This window comes from Saimiri boliviensis, chromosome 1 (genome assembly GCF_048565385.1).
Source record: "Saimiri boliviensis isolate mSaiBol1 chromosome 1, mSaiBol1.pri, whole genome shotgun sequence".
Taxonomy (NCBI): Eukaryota; Metazoa; Chordata; class Mammalia; order Primates; family Cebidae; genus Saimiri; species Saimiri boliviensis.
In genome coordinates this window covers 24565512-24586367 of record NC_133449.1, presented here as the reverse complement: position 1 = coordinate 24586367, position 20856 = coordinate 24565512, and the positions used below count along the sequence as shown (strand labels likewise).

At 45.7% G+C, this 20856-nt stretch overlaps 1 protein-coding gene and 1 pseudogene across 1 annotated transcript in view; one reads left to right on the top strand and one right to left on the bottom strand.

Moving 5' to 3' along the window:
* The window catches only part of EFR3B (EFR3 homolog B), a 119450-nt gene that overhangs the window by 77571 nt on the left and 21023 nt on the right, over positions 1-20856 (bottom strand). The window lies entirely within an intron of this gene.
* LOC101041258 (succinate--CoA ligase [ADP-forming] subunit beta, mitochondrial-like) lies at positions 4137-5941 on the top strand (annotated as a pseudogene).

Genomic DNA, 20856 nt, shown 5'->3' with positions numbered 1-20856 from the left:
CTCCTATACCAGATTCATAGCACAAATAAACATATACTGGAAAGTCAACAGCCACTAACACCCTCATTTTGGCCAGGTGCAACAGCTCAAGCCTGTAATCCCAGCACTTTGGGAGGCTGAGGCAAGCGAATCACTTGAGGTCAGGAGTTTGAGACCAGCCTGGCCAACATGGTGAAACCCTGTCTCTACTAAAAATAAAAAAATTAGCCAGGTGCAGTGGCGTGCACATGTAATCCCAGCTACTCAGGAGACTGAGGCAGGAGAATTACTTGATCCTGGGAGGGGAGGTTGCAGTGAGCCGAGATGATGCCACTGTACTCCAGCCTGGGCAACAGAGGAAGACTCCTTCTCAATCAATCAATCAATCTCATCACTGTGATGAATATTTTTATTATGCTTCCTGTCAAGACATTTATTACCTACTTTAAAAACAAGTGGGAAAAGGACGGGTGCAGTGGCTCACGCCTGTAATCCCAGCACTTTGGGAAGCCAAGGCAGGTAGATCACCAGATCAGGAGATTGAGACCATCCTGGCCAAAATGGTGAAACGTGTCTCTACTAAAATACAAAAAATTAGCCAGGCATGGTGGCTGGGCAGAAAATTGCTTGAACTCAGGAGGCAGATGTTGCAGTGAGCCAGGGGGTTGCACCACTGCACTTAGCCTGGCAACAGAGTGAGACTCTGTCACAAAAAAAAAAAAAAAAAAAAAAAAAAAAAAAAAAAAAAAAAAGCGGGAAATAGGAAGGAATACAGCACCTTGGAAACAGTCGTAATTTTAATTTTAAAAACACTGGTGTTTAAGTCCGGCTTCTGTCACTTGACTTTTGACCTCCAGGCCCAATTCTATCATTTGACTTTTGAGACTTGATAGTTTCCTTATCAATATAATAAGAGATTTTCCCTAAGTTACAGTTTTACAATGGAAATCCCAGATCATTTGCCATAGAATCTAAAAAGAGAGAAATTATCTTGAGTTCTGATAGTCGGGGAGGGCTTCTCAGAAGAGAGGTGCAAGAAGACGGGGGTAAGGTTCACAGCATGAAAAAGTCAGTAGGTGCCTTTCCTCCTGAGCCAGCCACAGCTCTAAAATACTTTACAAGCACCAACTTTTGTAATCCTTACAATAACCAGTGAAAGGAAAATAAATCTTGGGGGCCCCTCAAATCACTAAGCTAAAGAGAAAAATCAAGTTGGGAACTGCTTAGGGCAAACCTGGCTCCCATTCTATTCAAAGTCACTCCTCTGCCCACTGAGATGAATGTGTAGCCCATTGCCTCATTTGAAGAGGCTAATCAGAAATTAAAAAAAAAAAACAAAAACAACCATTTCTCTTTTATCTGCCTATGGCCTGGAAGCCCTCTCCTCATTTTGAGTTGTCCCACCTTCGCCTCGAATTGTCCCACCTTTCCGGACTGAGCCAGTGTACATCTTCCACATACTGATCAATGTTTCATGTCTCCCCAAAATGTAGAAACCAAGCTGTGCCCTCACCACCTTGGGCACATGTCCTCAGGACCTCCTGAGGCTGTGTCACAGGCCTGACCTCAGCCTGGCAAAATAAACTTTCTAAATTAACTGAGGCTGGCTGGGCATGGTGGCTCACGCCTGTAATCCCAACAACACTTTGAGAGGTCAAGGCAGGTGGATCACTTGAGGTCAGGAGTTCGAGACCAACCTAGCCAACATGATGAAACCCCATCTCTACTAAAAATTAGCTAAGCGTGGTAGCCTGCGCTTGTAATTCCAGCTATTTGAGAGGTGGAGGCACAAGAATCACTTGAATCTGAGAGGCAGAGGTTGCACCACTGCACTCCAGCCTAGGCAACAGAGTGAGAGTCCTCAAAAAAAAATTAATTAAAAATAGTTAACTGGGAACTGTCTCAGATTTTCGGGGTTCACAAACCCATGGCATAGGTACTATTTTTATCCCCATTTATAGATGAGAAAACTGAGGCATTAAGCAGTTAAGTTACCTGCCTAGAGCCACACCGCTAATAAATGGCAGACTAGAATTTGAACCTCAAAACTTCTCTTTCAGAGGACATGCTCTGAAATACAAAACCAGGGAAGAGATGGGCCACCAGAGCACAGCGGTTAAGAATTTGGGCTCGCAGGTCAGACAGGCTTAGGATGAAATCCTAGCTCTTCCCATTTCTTAATTGTCTGGCCCTGTGCAATCCTCCACACTTTCTGGGTATGTAATCAAAGCTGACGGCAGTAGATTCCCAGTTCTGAGAAGAGAAGAGCTGGGGGGGACTTTGGTCAGGAGCCCCCAGACTCTGGGTCCCAAAGCAGGTTAGGGGTGCTGGGAACCCACAAGCACCCCTGGAAAGCTTCCAACCCAACAGCGATGAATTCTAAGTAGCCACAAAACCTACCTAGGAAAGAAACAAATAACAGACATTAAAAAGAAACTGAAAATAGTTCATTGTAACGAGAGATTAATATGTTTTAATATATTTCTTTAATCTTATGATGGTATTTATTTTTAATGTCAGTATTCATACATACAAATTGTGGAGTTTAACTCACAACTATATACCTGTAAAAGAATCATTTAATTCTGAGCCATTTTATTTCTTAAGACAGAAGCACTTTCCGCCAGGGTCTTCTTTGACTCTCTGGGGATGGTGTCTGGCAGATCCAACCACAGTAGCTGAAGGTAAATTTATGAAGGATTCTCTTCTGTCACTAGGAGCTGTCTTACCTGATATTTTCATACCTATTTTAACGAATCGAGAGAAACGTGAGATGGCCAGTACCCTGGTATGTAGCTGTACTGCCACTGAAAAGTCAAATCAGTAGGAATCAACCAAACGTTTACTGACATGATTTCAGCAGCTTCCTCCCTTAAAACCGTAAGAATGATGAGACCTCGCTCGATGGCTCATTCCTTGTCCAGAATGTCCTTCCCCAGGTCCTCTGGGCTCTCACTCTCATGTCCCTAAGGTCTCTGCCCAAATGTCACCTGGCTGCAAAGAGCTTCCCTGACCAGCATTCCACTTTTTCTGTCCTGATTTATTCCTTTTCATAGTGCTTTTTGCCAACGGACACATTTCATCCATGTCTACACTCCAGCTCCCCACTTTAAGGTAAGCTCCTCAAGTGTAGGACCTTTGTCCGTTTGTCCCCACTGTGTCCCATGGTGGGGGTAGGGTCCAACCCACAGATTTGTTGCATGAAGGGATGACGGGGTGATTGAGCGGAAAAGCCAGCATGAATTTCAAGGTCAGTGATTTCAGTCAGTAACTCAGTTTATGAGGCACTTAGCAAAGGATCTCCAGTTCTTGCAAGACAGTGCTTCCAGGGGGACTTCAGGGGAAACTTCCTGTTAAAGAATGGTTGGCTCCTGTTCCTGAACTTGGTGCCCAGCCCACCTTCTAGGGCTGCCAGCACCCGTAGCTCCTGAGGCCCGTCTCACTGGGACCCATCTCTCTCCAGGGCAGACATGCTGGGCGGCAGGAAGCCTGGGTCAGAGTTCCTCCTGTCAGCCCAAGGCCTCTTGCCTGCTTTGTTCTAATTCCCTCAACCCTCTTGGCTGGCTCCTGGCTTGGCTTGTGGCTGCAATCCTAGCTGCTCATCAGAATGACCTCTGCGCTGTGAAGAGGGCCCAGAGGTGTTTAAAATGCTCCACCACAATTCTGGCACACAGCCAGGGTGAGAAGTGCCGCCAGCTCCTTGCCTGTCCAACACGTGATAGCAGATCCTGCAGCTGCTGGCAGCCTCGTGACAGAGGACCCAGGACCCCTCACCTCGGCCACCAGCAACATCTGGGTCCCCGTGAGCCCAAGGCAATACAGCCCTGTTTCTCCTTTGACCTGCTTGCTGGATCTTGTTTGCTTGGCTGTGCTGTCCCCTTGATCAGAGCTGCCCCCTACTCAGGGCGACTGGTGGACTGAAACAAACCAATTCTCAAACACTAACTATATCATGCTTTTCAAAATCGAGGCCCCTTCCCCCAAACTCCCCTCTAGTAACCCAGCATTACCTGCAAGGCCCACTGAGATACGTTAGTTCCTTTGAATTATTTCCTCTCCTTCATTGCCGTTCTAGTCTCCCTCATGCTGATTTTAATATCTAAAAATGTTCCAGGGGCCTGTATGGCTGCAGACAGCACCGAGGGGACAGGTCCGAATCAGAAATGGCAGCCTCCCTGTTCTACAGCCGGCTGTCGGATGCTGCTACCCTTCAGAGCCACTTGCTCTGGACAGCCCTGCAGGCCGATGCTCAGGCTCTAGGAAGTTCTGGATTGTTGAATAACCATGGGCTCTGAGTACAGCAGCAACAGGAAAGGAATCTCTCACTACATGAATATATGAGCATGGAATTACTGCAAGAAGCTGGTGTCTCCATTCCCAAAGGATATGTGGCAAAGTCACCAGATGAAGCTTATGCAATTGCCAAAAACGTAGGTACAGCAGAAAGAAATAATATGTGCAGGATAAACTGTAACTATGAGTACTGCTGGCAAGTTCTCTGGGACTCACAAGTAGTAAGAAGCAGGTTCAAAAGATGTTGAGATAAAGGCACAGGTTTTAGCTGACGGTAGAGGAAAAGAAACATTTGAAAGTGGCCTTGGCTGGGTGCGGTGGCTCCTGCTTGTAATCCCAGCACGTTGGGAGGCCGAGGTGGGCGGAGCACCTGAGGTCAAGAGTTCAAGACCAACCTGACCAACATGGAGAAACCTCATCTCTAATAAAAATACAAAAATTGGCCAGGTGTGGTGGTACATGCCTGTAATCCCAGCTACTCAGGAGATTGAGCCAGGAGAATCGCTAGAATCTGGGAGGCAGAGGTTGCCGTCATCCGAGATTGCACCATTGCACTCCAGCCTGAGGCAACAAGAGTGAGACTCCATCTCAAAAGAAAAAAGAAAGAAAGAAAGAAAGAAAGGAAGAAAGAAAGAAACAAAGAAGCCTCAAAGGAGAAGTGAAGATAATTTTCTCTCCAGAAGAAGCAAAAGCTGTTTCCTCACAAATGACTGGGAAACAGTTGTTTACCAAGCAAATGGGAGAAAAGGGCAGAATATGCTATGAAGCACTGAAGTGAAAATACCCCAGGAGAGAACACTACTTTGCAATAACAATGGGAAGCTCATTTCAAGGTCCTGTATTAATAGGGAGTTCACATGGTAGTGCCAACATTGAAGATGTTGCTGCTGAGACTCCTGATGCAATTAAAGAACTGTTGATACTGTAGAAGGTATCAAAAAGGAACAAGCTCTCTGGTTTGAACAGAAGATAGGATTTTCACCTAATATTGTGAATTCTGCAGCAGAAAACACGGCCAAGCTTTACAGCCTTTTTCTGAAATACAATGCAACCATGATAAGAAATAAATCCAGTGGTGGAAGATTCAGATGGAGCTGTGCTGTGCTGGATGCAAAGATCAATTTTGACTCTAATTCAGCCTATCGCCAAAAGAAAATCCTAATCTACAGGACTGAATCCAAGAAGATGAAAGTGACAAAGATGCTGCTAAGGCAGTTCTCAACTACACTGGCCTCGATGGAACTGCAGACTGTCTAGTACATGGTGCTAGTTTGGACATGGCCACAATGGATAAAAATAAAACTTCATGGAGGAACTCCAGCCAACTTCCTTATGTTGGTGGTGGTGCTACAGTCCATTAAGCTTATCACTTCAGAAAAAAAGGTACTGGCTACTCTGGTCAACATTTTTGGAGGAATCATGCACTATGATGTTATTGCACAGGTCATAGTTGTGGCAGTAAAAGATGTGGAAATTAAAATACCTGTTGTGGTACAGGGTACAAGGTATACGAGTTGATGATGCTAAGGCACTGAGAGTGGACAGTGGGCTTAAAATTCTTGCTTGTGATGACTTGGAGGAAGCTGCTAGAATGGTCAGAAAGCTCTCTGAAATAGTGACCTTAGCCAAACAAGCACATGTGGATGTGAAATTTCAGTTGCCAATATGATATGAAAACCCAGAGGATGCTGAAGGTGTTAAATGTGCTATCCTCACTAAGAATACTGTGTTCTGTGTTATGCTCGCTAAGACGAGAGTGTCTGTGTTATTGTTCTTTTTCTTTTTAGTGTGTGGAGATTGTAACTGCCATGTAGGCATATAAACTTTTAAAAGCATTTGGTTTGCATTTAGCTCTACTATTTATGGAATGGACTGTTTGTATAAAGAATCTACAATACAGGTATCTAATTTCTTTTGTCACAGCCAGTCTTATTTGCTTCTCCTACAAAATGTAACTTGCAATACATCTGTTTATTATTGTTGGATACAAAGTTCTTCATTAATAAGAATCCTACGAATAAAATAAATAATTTTTTTAAAACTCCAAGGGTTACCCCCAGCTCTGCACTAAGCACTAGGACAAGCACTTTACAAATATTTCATAAAAGATTTGTAACAACTCCGTAAAGTAGATACTATTATTCTCATTTTAAGATAAAGAGGCAGGATCAGAGAGGTTAACTGCCCTGCCCAAGGCCACACAGTATGTGCTTCTCTGCCATGAAACTCCCCTAATCCTCCCATCACTTTCCCAAAAATACATCTTTAGCAATTTCCCAAGTTCATCTTGTGCTCTTCTTTGCCACAGCCACCTTGCTGGAAGCCTCCTTAACACCTGTCACCCAGTCCCAGCCACCTGGCCAGTGTCTCTACACTTCAATTCATTCTATATGTAGCTCTAAGGCAAATATTTAATTTAGTTTGCTTCATGGTCAAGCAGGTAGCATAGCCTGAGTTGCATAAAATGTCAACCCTTCCACTTAGGATTTCACAAGGGATACGTCAGTAAGGTGGGGGCAGTTGCTTCATCTTCAAGTCCTTCCTCCACTGTAGGTGGTCCTCTCACCCATGCTCTGCCTCATGGAACGCTCTGTTTCCAGCAGCCAGAGGCCACAGTGAGACAGGCTGGGAGGTCGGAAGAGGAGCAGACTGGGGGAGCCATGCAGCCCCGTAGCTGTGAGTGACAGGATGTTTGGGTGATGGGGACTGGCCACAAGCTGGAGATGTTGAAGGGACAAGAGAGTCAGCGCCACAGACCTGACATCTGGTGGATCCTGACACCTGCTGAGCTCCTGGGAAGCCTTCCTTAACAACGCTCTCTGACCCGCGACGGAGTGTGCTCTCTGCCAGCTCGACTTTTCTGCCTCCTTCGCACTGTATCACCTTATGTAATCTTCTCCCACTGCTTGTTCAGGCGAAGTTATTTCAGTGACTCATCTTTTCTTCTCCCAAGATAAACTGTTAATTCCTAGGTCTCATTTTCTTCTGACCTCAATACAGTATCCTGAGCCCAGCAGGGCTGGAGGAAAGCTGGCGTGATATGTGACTTCACCTGCCTTTGATCAGTGTGAGACCCGGGGAAGTCACCTCCCCTCCTGGCCTTTCCTCTCCTTCTTATAAACATCAACTCCCTTATCCCCATTCACCAAGAAAAATGCTTTTTTGCTCAAAAGAGCTCATATTTATTTTCTCAGCTTTATAATCTGCTTGTAAAGACAAGGGCTGGACTTGATCATTCCTACCAAAGCAAATGGAATTCTTTTTAAACAATTTACAATAAAGTCTGACCCATGGCCAATGGCATGTACAGCCCCTTCAAATGAATTGGAGGAAGTGGAACAAAGTTCAGAGAGGTGTGTCTGATTCAAGTGTCTGCCACGAGGCACTGGTGTTCACTGACATCAATGGACTCCAGCAGTTTGCAGGGCACTTGCTAGGTGGCATGGGGAAGAGAAGGAAGTTTAAAATAGACAGGTTCTGCCATCGAGGAACTTACTCTGTAGTTGGGACACAAGAGCCACACACATCTAAGGTCGATGATATGTCACAATGAGACTAAGGAGTCCACAAAACTGAGAAATCTGAGTTTAATGAACCCAGGAAGCCTTCCTGGAAGAGATGAGATGTGAGCTGCCTTGCTAGGCATGGAGAGAGCTGGTAAGTACTGGTGAATCCATGAAACAAAAAAATCAACAACCCTCCAGTGGCAACAATCTTAAGAAAAACAAAAAGATTCTCTCTTTTCTTTTCCCCTTTTCCTTGCTTCTGAATTTAAAAGGAATAGATGGTTATGGGTGTAAATTTATAAAACAGGGGAGAAAAAGAAATGAACATCACTTAGAATCACATAATTCAGAGATAACTATTAGAATTTCAATGCATTTGCTCTCCTTTTTGTTTCCATGTTTATGTATATTTTAAAATTTATATGCATAAAATTGGGATCCTACAGGATAGTGTTAAAACCGAATTTCTTCACATACTGCGAGCACTTACTTTTACTGAAAAATTTTCAGCCTGGTGTGGTGGCTCACACCTGTAATCCCAGCACTTTGGGAGGCTGAGATGGGCAGATAATCGGAGACCAGGAGCTCAAAACCAGCCTGGTCCAGATGGTGGAACCCCGCCTCTACTAAAAATACAAAAAATAGCTGGGCGTGGTGGCAAGCGCCTGTTATCCCAGCTACTTAGGAGGCTGAGGCAAGAGAATCACTTCAACCTGGGAGTTGGAGGTTGCAGTGAGCTGAGATAGGGCCACTGCACTCCAACCTGGCTGACAGAGCAAGACTCCATCTTAAAAAAAAGAAAATCTTTCAAAACTTCATTTTAATGGCTACTTTTATTTCATCTTTTGACTGCATCCTGATTTATTTAACCATTCTCTGTTGTTTCCAATTTTTCATTATTCCAAGTGACACAGCAATCTGCCTTTGGTAATTAAAGCCTGGAATCAGACAGACAAGCAGAGCCTGGTTTTGTTTTATTGGTGATAAGGAAATCAAACCTCACATGTGGCTGCAGGGCTGGTATGCAGCAGAGGGGCTCATCTGCAGGGGCTGGGACCTATATCTTGCCTGGGAAAGATTCAGGATTGAAGAGGTCAAGAGGAAATGCTGATGAAAATGAATTTGGGGAAGGAGGCAGAGTTTGAGTTTCCAAACAGATCTTACTGGGAGTAGAATTAAACAGCAGCTGAATTCTCCCTGGGGAGACAGTGTGGCTGAGACTTGCCTGAAGTAACAGACAAACCAGTAGCTGTCAGTGGCCTGACCTTTCAGAGCTCTGGAGCTTCCGAGACGCTCGCCCCTTTCCGGGCAATCTTGGTTGATCTGATTGCCACCTTAATTGAGGATGGGGATTTAAAAAGAGAGAAACATGTCCAATTGATTTAATGTCAGAGCTTCAATTCTTCACTAACTACAGGCTTCCTTGGGCTTCGATATGCTCTTCAAGCAAAGAAAAGATGAAAATAAACAGAATGTTTTTCCGTTCTCTGTCTCTTGGGACCACTAACAGCAAGAAAATTTTATCCCAGCCATTTTGGGGAAATAGAAAGCCTGGTTTCAAACCCCGTTCCAGCTTCGGCAAGCTGTACAATCTTGTGTGCCTTGGTCTCCTTATCTGAAAACGGGAGGAAGGGAATCTACTTAATAGGGCTGTGGTAAAGACCAGATGAGCTAACACAGTGAAGTTCTTAGAACTATTTCTGGCACACAGTAAGTACTCAGTAATTGTTAGCTTTCATCATCATCATATTACTATGATAATTATTATTAAAATCTTTTTCCCAACTTTGGAGAAAAAAGGCAGGGTGGAATAAAATGGAACGTTGGAGAAAGAATAGCCCTTAATGTCCCTTATCTTTATTTCATGCTTGGATGTGAAACACCAATTGCTATTAAGATATTTAAATCCAAGGCCAGGCATGGTGGCTCACACCTGTAATCCCAACACTCTGGGAGACTGAGGTGGGAGGATCACTTGAGCCAAGGAGTTTGACACCAGTCAGGGGAACATAGTGAGACCTCAACTGTAAAAATGAAAATAAAATCAGCCAAGCATGGTGGCACATGCCTGTAGTCCCAGCTACTTGGGAGGCTGAGGTGGGAGGACCGCTTGAGACTTGGAGGTCAAGGCTGCAATGCATCGTGATGCACTCCACTCCACTCCAGCCTGAGTGACAGAGTGAGACCCAAGGACAAAGCTCCATGAAGAAACACAAGCGGAAGGGCGTCGTCATGATCATCAACAACAGCTAATGTGTTTTGAGCTTGCCTGTTCCAGGCATTATGCATTCTTTTTTTTTCTTTTCTTTCTTTTTGTTTTTTGGAGACAGAGTCTTGCTCTGTCCCAGGCTGGAGTGCAGTGGCGCGATCTCGGCTCACGGCAACCTCTGCCTCCCAGGTTCAAGCGATTCTCCTGCCTCAGCCTCCTGAGTAGCTAGGACAACAGGTGCGCACCACTATGTCCAGCTAGTTTTTGTATTTTTAATAGATGGCGTTTCACCATGTTGGCCAGGATTGTCTTGATCTCTTGACCTTGTGAGGTACCTGCCTCGGCCTCCCGAAGTGCTGGGATTACAGGCATGAGCCACCATGCCCAGCCTGCATTCTTTCATTTAATCTTTACAAAAAGCCTATAAGGTTGATAGTTTTCCTTGTTTTATAGATGGCACCAAACCTAGGCTCTTATCTAATATGTTGACTTGTAAAATTAAATAAGTGAGGTCTCTGCCTGCAAATACCTTGTATTGTTGGTAGGTAAAAAATAGAATTGAAAATGCATTCATCAGGAACATGGAACATATAATCAGGATCATACAAATTAACTGTTACACACACACACAGCGTACGGTTGCTGAGGAAACTAGAGATGGGATGGGAAGGTGTCAGAGGAGACTGATTTTGAACATTATTTAAAAGAGAAGGATTCCATTGTTTTGTGAGAAAGAGGGTTTTCCATGTCAGAAAGGGTGAAAAGAAAATAGACATTTCCTGAGTGTCTATTATTTTAACTGCCTAACTCGAGCACTTTATGTTAAAAAAAAAAAAAAAAAATCCCATGAGGTTAGTATTGTCAGTCTTCAGAAGAGAAAACCAGGGCTCACAGAGGTTAGTTAATTTGCCCACGATCACACAGGAAGTGGAACAGAGTCAGGAACAGAGCCAGGGAGGCCCTCTGACTTCAGAGCTGCAGGGGATTTGAACTGAGAGTAAATATGCCAGATGGGGATATGAAGAAAACGTGCTCAAGTAGAAAAGGACGATTTGGCTCAAGCCTGTAATCCCAGCACTTTGGGAGGCCGAGGCGGGCGGATCACAAGGTCAAGAGATCAAGACCATCCTGGTCAACATGGTGAAACCCCGTCTCTACTAAAAATAGAAAAAATTAGCTGGGCATGGTGGCGCATGCCTGTAATCCCAGCTACTCAGGAGGCTGAGGCAGGAGAATTGCCTGAACCCAGGGGGCGGAGGTTGCGGTGAGCCAAGATCGCGCCATTGCACTCCAGCCTGGGTAACAAGAGCGAAACTCTGTCTCACAAAAAAAAAAAAAAAAAAAAAAAGAAAAGGACGATTTCCAGGATGGATTATTCTTGAAAAGTCATGTGTAACTGCTGAAATCTGAACTGGCTCTGTGGATTGCACCACCATCAGGTTCCTGGTGTTGATAATGGACTGTAGTTATGCAGGAGGTTCACACTGGGGGAGGCTGGGTGAAGGGTACACAGGAGCTCTCTGTGCATTTCTTGCAACTGCCCATGAATCCATATTTCAAAATAAAAAGTTTTTTAAAACTTGGCAGATAGGTGGGGCATGGTGGCATGCCTATAATCCTAGCAGGACCTATCTGTGCATTTCTTTGCAACTCCCCATGAATCCATATTTCAAAATAAAAACTTTTTAAAAAGTTGGCAGATAGGTCAGGTGTGGTGGCTCATGTCTGTAATCCCAGCACTTTAGGAGGTGGAAACAGGTGGATCACTTGAGGTCAGGAGTTAGAGATAAGCCTGGCCAACATGGTAAAATCCCATCTCTACTAAAAATACAAAAATAAGCCTGGTGTGGTGCATGCATTTGTAGTCCCAGCTACTCAGAGGGCTGAGGCAGGAGAATCACTGCAACCCAATAGGCGGAGGTTGCAGTGAGCTGGGATCGCACCATAGTAACCTAGCCTGGGCAACACAGCAAGACTTTGTCTCAAAAAAAAAAAAAAAAAAAAAAGTTGGTGGCTAGTGAAGGCAAAGATACTTCCTTTTTTTTTTTTTGAGATGGTCTTGCTCTGTTCTTCAGAGCAAGAGTGCAATGGTGCAATCTTGGCTTACTGCAACCTCTGCCTCCTGGGTTCAAGCAATTCTCCTGCCTCAGCCTCTCCAGTAGCTGGGATTACAGGCATGTGTCACCATGCAGGGCTAATTTTTGTATTTTTAGTAGAGACGGGGTTTCCCATGTTGGCCAGGCTGGTCTCGGACTCCTGACCTCAAGTGATCCACCTGTCTCCACCTCCTAAAGTGCTGGGATTACAGGCATGAGCCACTGTGCCTGTCCAAAGATGCTTCCTTTGAGTAGAGGTGGTAACTGGCAGAGGACTCTGGCTCAGGAACCTGATGGGCCATGGAGGCACAAGAGCATGCCAGCATCATGCCAGAGCCTCTCCTGCCACCCGCTAGAGTGACCAACCAGCCCCATACCAGGTTGGTCACAACTAGAGAGAGAATAAGATTTGCTGACTCATATATTGAGTATCCATTATGGGTCCTCTCACTGTGCCAAGGGCTACCTGGGGATATCAGACACTGCCAAGACACAGGGCTGGGTTGGGGGCTCTCACATTCTAGTTGGAGAGAAAAGGCACAATTGATAAAGTATAAGTGGCTTGGGTATACCAATGTTTCTCATGGAAAGTTTTATGTGTTGCAGAAGCTCAAAGGAGGGTGTGTGCTCCTCAGCCTGGTTGGTTCCTTTATAGAGGAGGAAGACTTGAGGCAGAGCCTAACAGGAGAACAGGAGAAAAAGGAGAAAGTGGGGGGCGGGGTCCTGGCAAGAGAAACTGTTGAGCAAAGGGGCACATGTGGATGTGGCTTCAGAGCCTGGGAGCTCCTTGCAAGCACCTAGCACCCAGCTCTCAGTGCACAGCAGGCATTCCACAGAATCATTACATAGTGGGCTGGGTGCGGTGGTTCACACCAATAATCCCAACACTTTGGGAGGCTGAGGCAGGTGGATCACTTGAGCTCAGGAGTTCGAGACCAGCCTGGGAAACATGGCGAAACTCCATCTCTACAAAAAATACAAAAATTAGCCAGGCATAGGGGTGCACACCTGTAGTCCCAGCTACTTGGGAGGCTGAGGTAGGAGGATCACTTAAACCTGGGAAGTAGAGGTTGCAGTGAGCCGAGATCGCACCACTGCATTCCAGCCTGGGTAATACAGCAAGACTCTGTCTCAAAAAATATATATATATATTAAATAGCTTAAATAATATACACAGTTTTGGGCTGGGCGCAGTGGCTCATGCCTGTAATCTCAGCACTTTGGGAGGCCAAGGGGGGCAAATCACAATATCAGGAGATTGAGACCATCCTGGTCATAGTGAAACCCTGTCGCTACTAAAATACAAAAAAATTAGCCTGGCGTGATGGCGCACACCTGTAGTCCCAGCTACTCAGGAAGCTGAGGCAGGGGAATTGCTTGAACTCAGGAGATGGATGGAGGTTACAGTGAGCTGAGATCATGCCACTGCCCTCCAGCCTGGGTGACAGAGCAAGACTGTCTCAAAAAAAAAAAAAAATACACAGTTTTGTATTTTATAGCATGGAGAGAGCATGCCTTGTAATTCAGCAAACCTGGGACCATGAGTTATGTGACCTCAGGCAGGTGTGCCACACCCTCTGAGGGTTTCCTTGTGTGTGGGAGGTGAGCAAAACACCAAGTGTGAGGTGGCACACACACTGGGCTCCATAACTGGCAGCTCCCTGGTCCTTTTCCTTCTATTTCATAAGTGTTGATCCTGGTGTTGAATTGTCATCATAATTATCATCTTGAATGTATGCTGTAAATTCCAGTAGGAAGAGCCACAATAATGCACCAAATCCTTTCCATATTGTTCGACATGTATCTTGTTTACACTTTCATGCTATTTAAAACAATGCTGGAAAGAGCAGTAGACATCACAGCTTTTTCCACTTTCTGGATTATTTCCTTAGGCTGGATTTCCAGAAATGGAGTCAAAAGTATTTTTAAGACTCAAGAATTTCAATGGTCCCTTCAGGAACAAGAAATGACTGAGAGTAGCTAGGGAGGACATTCCAAGCAGCAGTCGCCTGGGTCCCAAAGCTCCAAGAAACTCTGACTCAAACTCAAGCTTCATTCCTCTGACCGCTCAGGTGAGGAACTCCGCAGCATTCTGCAGCTGAGGGGAGCTGTTGGCAGGCTTTCTGAAGAGGAGGTATGGGAAGATGAGAATGATGTATTAGGAAGGGTAGCCACGGGTCTGTCTATGGTTGAATTTGAATTTAGAGAGCTCAGAAGAAGAGAGGTCATCTAGAGAAGAAGCAGAAGTCAAGGCATAAGAAAATAAGGATGCCAGGTGTGGTGACTCATGTCCGTAATCCTAGCACTTTGGGAGGCTGAGGTGGGAGGATCACTTGGGCCTAGAAGTTCAAGACCAGCCCAGGCAACATAGTAAAACCCTATCTCTACAAAAAATGCAAAAAATTAGCCCAGCATGGTGGCATGCGCTTGTAATTTCAGCTATTCAGGAGGCTGAGGTGGGAGGATCACTTGAACACAGGACGTGGAGGTTGCAGTGAGCTGAGGTCACACCACTGCACTCCAGCCTGGATGTCAGAGCAAAACTTTGTCTTAAAAGAAATAAAGATAAGTAAAGAAAATAAGGGCCGGAGCCAGGGTGGTGGGGAAAGAGAACAGAAGGAAAGGGCCATATGGCCCAAGCACTGAGTAACAGCCACCCACGTCCACCACTGCCAGCACCCAGAGGGAGAAGCTGAGAGTCTGGAACTAGTGACGAAAGTGGGGACCCCACCCCCGCTGGAGCTGCAGTAGCCACACTGGCAATGCAAACTGGATTAGAAACTCATCCCACCACTAAGGAAGGCTGGCACCAATAAAACCACACCACCAGGGTGATGTGCGAGGTTTGAGACCAGCCACAAGAAACAAGAGGAACTGGGGGCAGAGTCTGAAGACTGCCCAGTAAAACAGATACACTGAAAAGCTGATGAAAACTCAGGGGGAAAGCAACAGGCAGGAGCCTTCCAGAACCACCGTCTATTTCTCTTCCGCCTGCTCATCACAGCTACAGGACACATATCACCAGGATGTTTGTAAACAAAGGAAATCTGAGTGGAGCTTAGCCAGCAGGCTGAAAGGATTGATTAAGTGCAAACCTCCATAACATAATTTGGAAGACAACAAAATAATTTTGGCAAAAAACAGACATAATTTAGGCAACCACATGGAAAAATTCCTAAGCTAGAGCATTTAATGAGAAAGGCGTATACCCAACTGTATCCACAGTAGGGCCAAAACTATGAAAGTTATGACTACATTAGGACAGGGGATGTGCAGAAAAGAAGCGAGGTTGGCTGGCTGGGCACGGTGGCTCACACCTGTAATCCCGGCACTTTGGGAAGCCAGGGCGGGCAGAAGGCAAGGTCAGGAGTTCTAGAACAGCCTGGCCAACATGGTGAAACCCCATCTCTACTAAAAATACAAAAAATAGCCAGTCATGGTGGTGGGCACCCATAATCCCAGCTACTCAGGAGGCTGAGGCAAGAGAATGGCTTGAACCCAGGAAGTGAAGGTTGCCGTGAGCCAGCATCATGCCACTGTACTCCAGCCTGGCACAAAGGAAGACTCTGTCTCAGAAAAAAAAAAAAGAAGAAGAAGAAGAAAAGAGCTTGTTCTGTGGAATATTAAATGACAGTAAATTCTCTCCTTTGTTTTCAATCCCATTAACACCGTGTGGATCTCTGCATTAATCCAAATGGATATCATCACCCTCCCGGTGTTGTGTGTGTGCCTTCACAGCTTCTCAGATTAGCAGAGTCTGTCCCTCTGAGCGGCTGCACCCTCTATCTTTTCCCACTTCCACCCCGCCTTTCTCCCTTCCTCAGCTCCTCATTGACAGTGGTCCATTCCTGCCAAATATCTCCCACTCCTGGCTGCTAGAGGGACGTTTCAAATGGAAAGGATGTCAGCTGCTGCTCACTGCTTTCCTCCTTCATTTCCTTGTCAGCCATCACTAGCTCCTCCAGAGTTGAATTTTAAAATCATCAGAAGCTGGCTGGATGCAGTGGGTCACACCTGTAATCCCAGCACTTTGGGAGGCCAAAGCAGGTGGATCACTTGAGGTCAGGAGTTCAAAACCAGCCTGGCCAACATGGTGAAACCGCATCTCTACTAAAAATACAAATATAAGCTGGGCGTGGTGGTGCACATCTATAATCCCAGCTACTCAGGAGGCTGAGGTGGGAGAATTGCTTGAACCCAGGAGGTGGAGGTTGCAGTGAACCAAGATTGTACCACTGCAGTCAGGGCTGGTGAACAGAGCAAGACTCTGTCTCAAAATAAATAGATTAATTAATAAAATCATCAGAAGCCCCCAATAATTACAGGGAAAACATTGTGTAATGAGGTAGGAGATGGGACTCAACTCTGGAGGTTGGGCTTGAATACCGGACCAAACTGAGGACTAGCTAAAACAGGGCAGAAGCAACTTTTCATAAACCACACCCACCAGTGTGCCATGTCAGTTTATTGCCACAGCAACAGCCAAATGTCACTGCCCCTTTCCATGGCAATGACCTGATGAATCAAAAGTTACTACCCCTTCTCTAGAGATTTTTCAATAAACTGCCCCTTAATGTGCATATAATAAAAAGTAGGCATAACTATGATTGCAAAACTGCCCTGAGCTGCTACTCTCAGCACATTGCCTGTGCCCTAGCCTGGCTCCTGCAGTAGCCCTGCCCTTTAGGAGAAGTCACGGAGCTGGAGCACCACTGGAGCTGTAATGCTGCTGCTTCAATAAAGCTGCTTTCTTCTACTCTATATCACTCGCTCGCCCTTGAATTCTTTCCTAGGCAAAGCCAAGAACCCTTACAGATTAAGCCTCACTTTGGGGCCTGCCTGGCCTGCATTAGTATGGAATCTTTAATATTTATCTTTCTTTTAGCATGGTTTGAAATTAGGAAGAGGGGGGAAAAAGCATCAGGCAAGACACATCGTGACCACTAGAGACAAGTGATGGCTTCTCATCTTGTTTTAACTGACCCTGGCTTTCCTGCTATGCTCAAGGCCTGGCCTCCTTTACTTACTCAGAAAGTGACTCCAGTGGCTCATGCCTGTAATCCCAGCATTTTGGGAGGCTGAGGAGGGCAGACCACATGAGGTCAGGAGTTCAAGACCAGCCTAGCGAATATGGTGAAACCTTGTCTCTACTAAAAATACAAAAATTAGCTGGGTGTGGTGTAGAGGCTGAGGCAGGAGAATCACTTGAATCTGGGAGGCAGAGACTGCAGTGAGCCAAGATCTCGCCACTGTACCCCAGCCTGGGTGACAGAGTGAGACTGTCTCAAAAAAAAAAAAAAAAAAAAAAAAGAAAAAGAAAAAAGAAAAAAATGAATCCAGTACAGATGATATGGTGAATCTTCATTTTATTAATTACTCAACACCTAATATTCAAATACTAACAAACACATAGGCCCTTAAACCCAATTATCTTACGCTGTGCCCCAGGTTGAGTGTAATAAACAAGGCTTGAGAAATCTAACTTAGAAAACGAGGTGTGGCACCTTCCCGATCTTCCTCAAGCCTGCATTTGATTCAGTTTGCAGATGCCTGCTGTCTGTGTCTGTCAGCTTCAAATTATTATTAATGTCTCAGTATTTTTAGGGCTCATCACAGCCTGTTTGATCAAATCTAAGTTTCAGCTTCTCAGCGTAGGGAGTGGAAACAGAGATCAGAGTAGGACACGGCTGTCAGTTTCCTTAAAAAAGCTAAATAAATAATGGCTCCCCAGCAGCAGCTCAGACTCACAGCTCATATCCACATCAGCCCTGATCCTGTACACACAGTCCAAGAGAACCAGGGGTGAGAGTGGCACAGGAGAAATATGGACCCGTCCCCTCCCCTTGGCTCAGAAAGCCCAAGTCTGGGTATCTGCACCTATTTGTATGCACAGGGAAGCAGGTAAGTGATGGATCTGGTATCTTTGTTTGGAAACGACCTACAATGTTCATCAGTAGAGGATTGGATAGGCCAGGTGCAGTGGCTCACACCTGTAATCCCAGCACTTTGGGAGCCCAAGGCAGGCAGATCACTTAAGCCAAGGAGTTTGAGACCAGCCTGAGCAACATGGCGAGATCCCCATCTCCATTTTTTCAAAAGAAAAAAATGTTTATTATTAAAAAAGAAAATAAAGGGTTGGCTAAATAAGCCAGGGAACAGCCATGCAATGCACATGAGGCAGCAGATGAAATGAGTGAAGCAGCACGACAGGCACCACCCCAGACAGCTCCAAAACATATTGTTAATTAAAAAGGAGGCTGTAGAACACCTGTGGTATGATTCTGTTTGTGTGCACCCTCACAGGCCAAACAAACGGGGTGTGTGTGTAGATATGTGTGTGAAATATGCTGTCATGCAAAAGAAAGATGTGTAAAGATACACAGCACAGTGTTAACGCTGGCTACCCAGTAGAGCTGGGGGACCTAGGGAAGGAGGGGGTCAGGAGCGACTTACACTGCACCACTCCACATGGCAGCCACTAGTCACTTGTGGTGACTTAAATAAAATTTAAAAATGGCTGGGCATGGTGGCTTACACCTGTAATCCCAGCATTTTGGGAGGCCAAGATGGGCAGTTCACAAGGTCAGATTGAGACCATCCTGGCCAACATGGTAAAAACCCCATCTCTACCAAAAATAAAAAAGTAATTAGCTGGGCATGGTAGCGGCTGCCTGTAACGCCAGCTACTCAGGAGGCTAAGGCATGAGAATCGCTTGAACCAGGGAGTTGGAGGTTGCAGTGAGCCGAGATTGTGCCAGTGTATACCAGCCTGGACAACAGAGAGAGACTCCATCTAAAAAAAAAAAATCCAGTTCCTCCAGCAAACTAGCCACATTTTATGTGTTCCTAGCCACATGTGGCTAATGGTTACCACACTGGACAATGCAGAAACACAGCACTGACATCATGGCAGAAGTATTACTCATTTAATTTAAAATAAATGTAATTTTTACTATTTCTCTCATTTTCTCTTCAGGATAAAACTCCTTACAAAATCTGATGAGCAAAAGTTGTCTGTTTAAACATCTGAAATCTTGGCATTAAGGCACGCACCCACACACGTATACACCCACAACCTGTTTTCTATACTTGCTTGCCTCTGTTCTTGCTGGAATTTTGAACCAAAGGAGCTGACTGAAGATCTAGAAGTCATTTCGTTTATTCATGGACACATGACATGCAACACAAAATGCATCAAGTGAATTAGACACAGTAGAAGGTGAAAAATAGAATGCATAAGTCCTTGTCCCCTTAGAGTGACAGCATGCAGCCATAACGAAAGGAAGCACAAGTGTCACTGAGGTTGGAGAGCCAGTGTGCTGGGACTTCAGGGGGTGGAGATGTTGTTTTGGTTTCGATACCTCCCCATGGAGATGGAGTATCAGTAACGCGTGGGCAAAGACAAGAAAGGAAGGCATTCCAGGCAGGGGGAACAGCCTCAGCAAATGTGTGGGGGAGCCAAGCACAAGGGAATGTTCTGGAGACATCAGCTGGCCAGTTTGTCTAGAGTATCACTGGAAGCTGGAGTCATTAGAGAGGGGCCCAATGGTGAACGGCCCTCAAATACCAGGCCAAGAGGGGATAACTGTCATTATGACTAAATAATAGCCACTATCACCTTCTATTATGCTCTTGGAATGTGTACGGAATCTACTTCCAGTGGATAAATGGATGGAGCAAGCCCTGACCCTCCCAGGAAGCCACTAAGAATGTGCCTTCTTGGAAGAAGAGCAAGACATGGCCTTGAAGTCTAAGTGTCTAGCTGGAAGTGTGATAAACTTGAGGGCATCACACTGGGCTAGTGTGTGACATGGGGAGGTGGGGGGATATCTGGTCTCCAGCCTGCAGTGAGGTACTAAGGAGTTATAAAAGGAAGTCAGAAAGAAAGCAGAGGTTTCTGACTGGCGTCCACCTGCCCCATAGCCAAGTGGTGACATCTAGGCTCAGAGTAGAGGACCAGAGATGAGATGGGTGGAACACAGGTTACATCTGCCACTCTCCCTCCCTTCATGTGGGAGCAGTTTCCAGGGAAAACACTGAGAGGCAGGGAACAGCAGAGGGCTGAGGAGGAGCCTCCCAGCATCTGCCTGCTTACATCGGGTGAGTGTGTGTGACATGGGTGTGCAGGGAACAGCCCAGAGCAGAGGCTACCATCGCAGAAGAAGACAGGAACCCCAGGGGCACTGAGACTGCAATAAGAAACTGGGTATATTTTGGGAAAGGGGAAAGCAGATTGTGAGTCCTTAGGTGAGGTGAATTTCAAGAAGTAAAAATGGCTGAGAGAGGAAGAAGCAGTGAGAACTGAGAAGCAGGCGAAGGCATAGGGCCCAGCCCTCAGGCCTGCACTGGTGACCTTCTGGAGAGGTTGTCAGTGGGGAGGTGACACTGGAATTTCAAACAGAATGAAGCGAATAATAACTATGAAAGGGGGAAAGGTGCAATCTCAGGTTCAGTGACTGCTGGCTCAAGAGCATTATAAAATAGTATGTAATCAGCTGAACATGGTGGCTGACACCCAGCACTTTTGGAGGCAAAGGTGGGAGGATCGCTGAGCACAGGAGTTTGAGATTAGCCTGGGTAACACAGTGAGACATCATCTCTACCAAAAAAAAAAAAAAAAAAATAGCTGGGCATACTGATGTGCACCTGTAGTCCCAGCAGCTTGGGAGGCTGAGGCGGGAGGATCACTTGAGCCAGGGAGGTTGAGGCTGCAGTGAGGTATGATGGTGCCACTGAATTCCAGCTGGGATGACAGAGCAAGACTTTGTCTCAA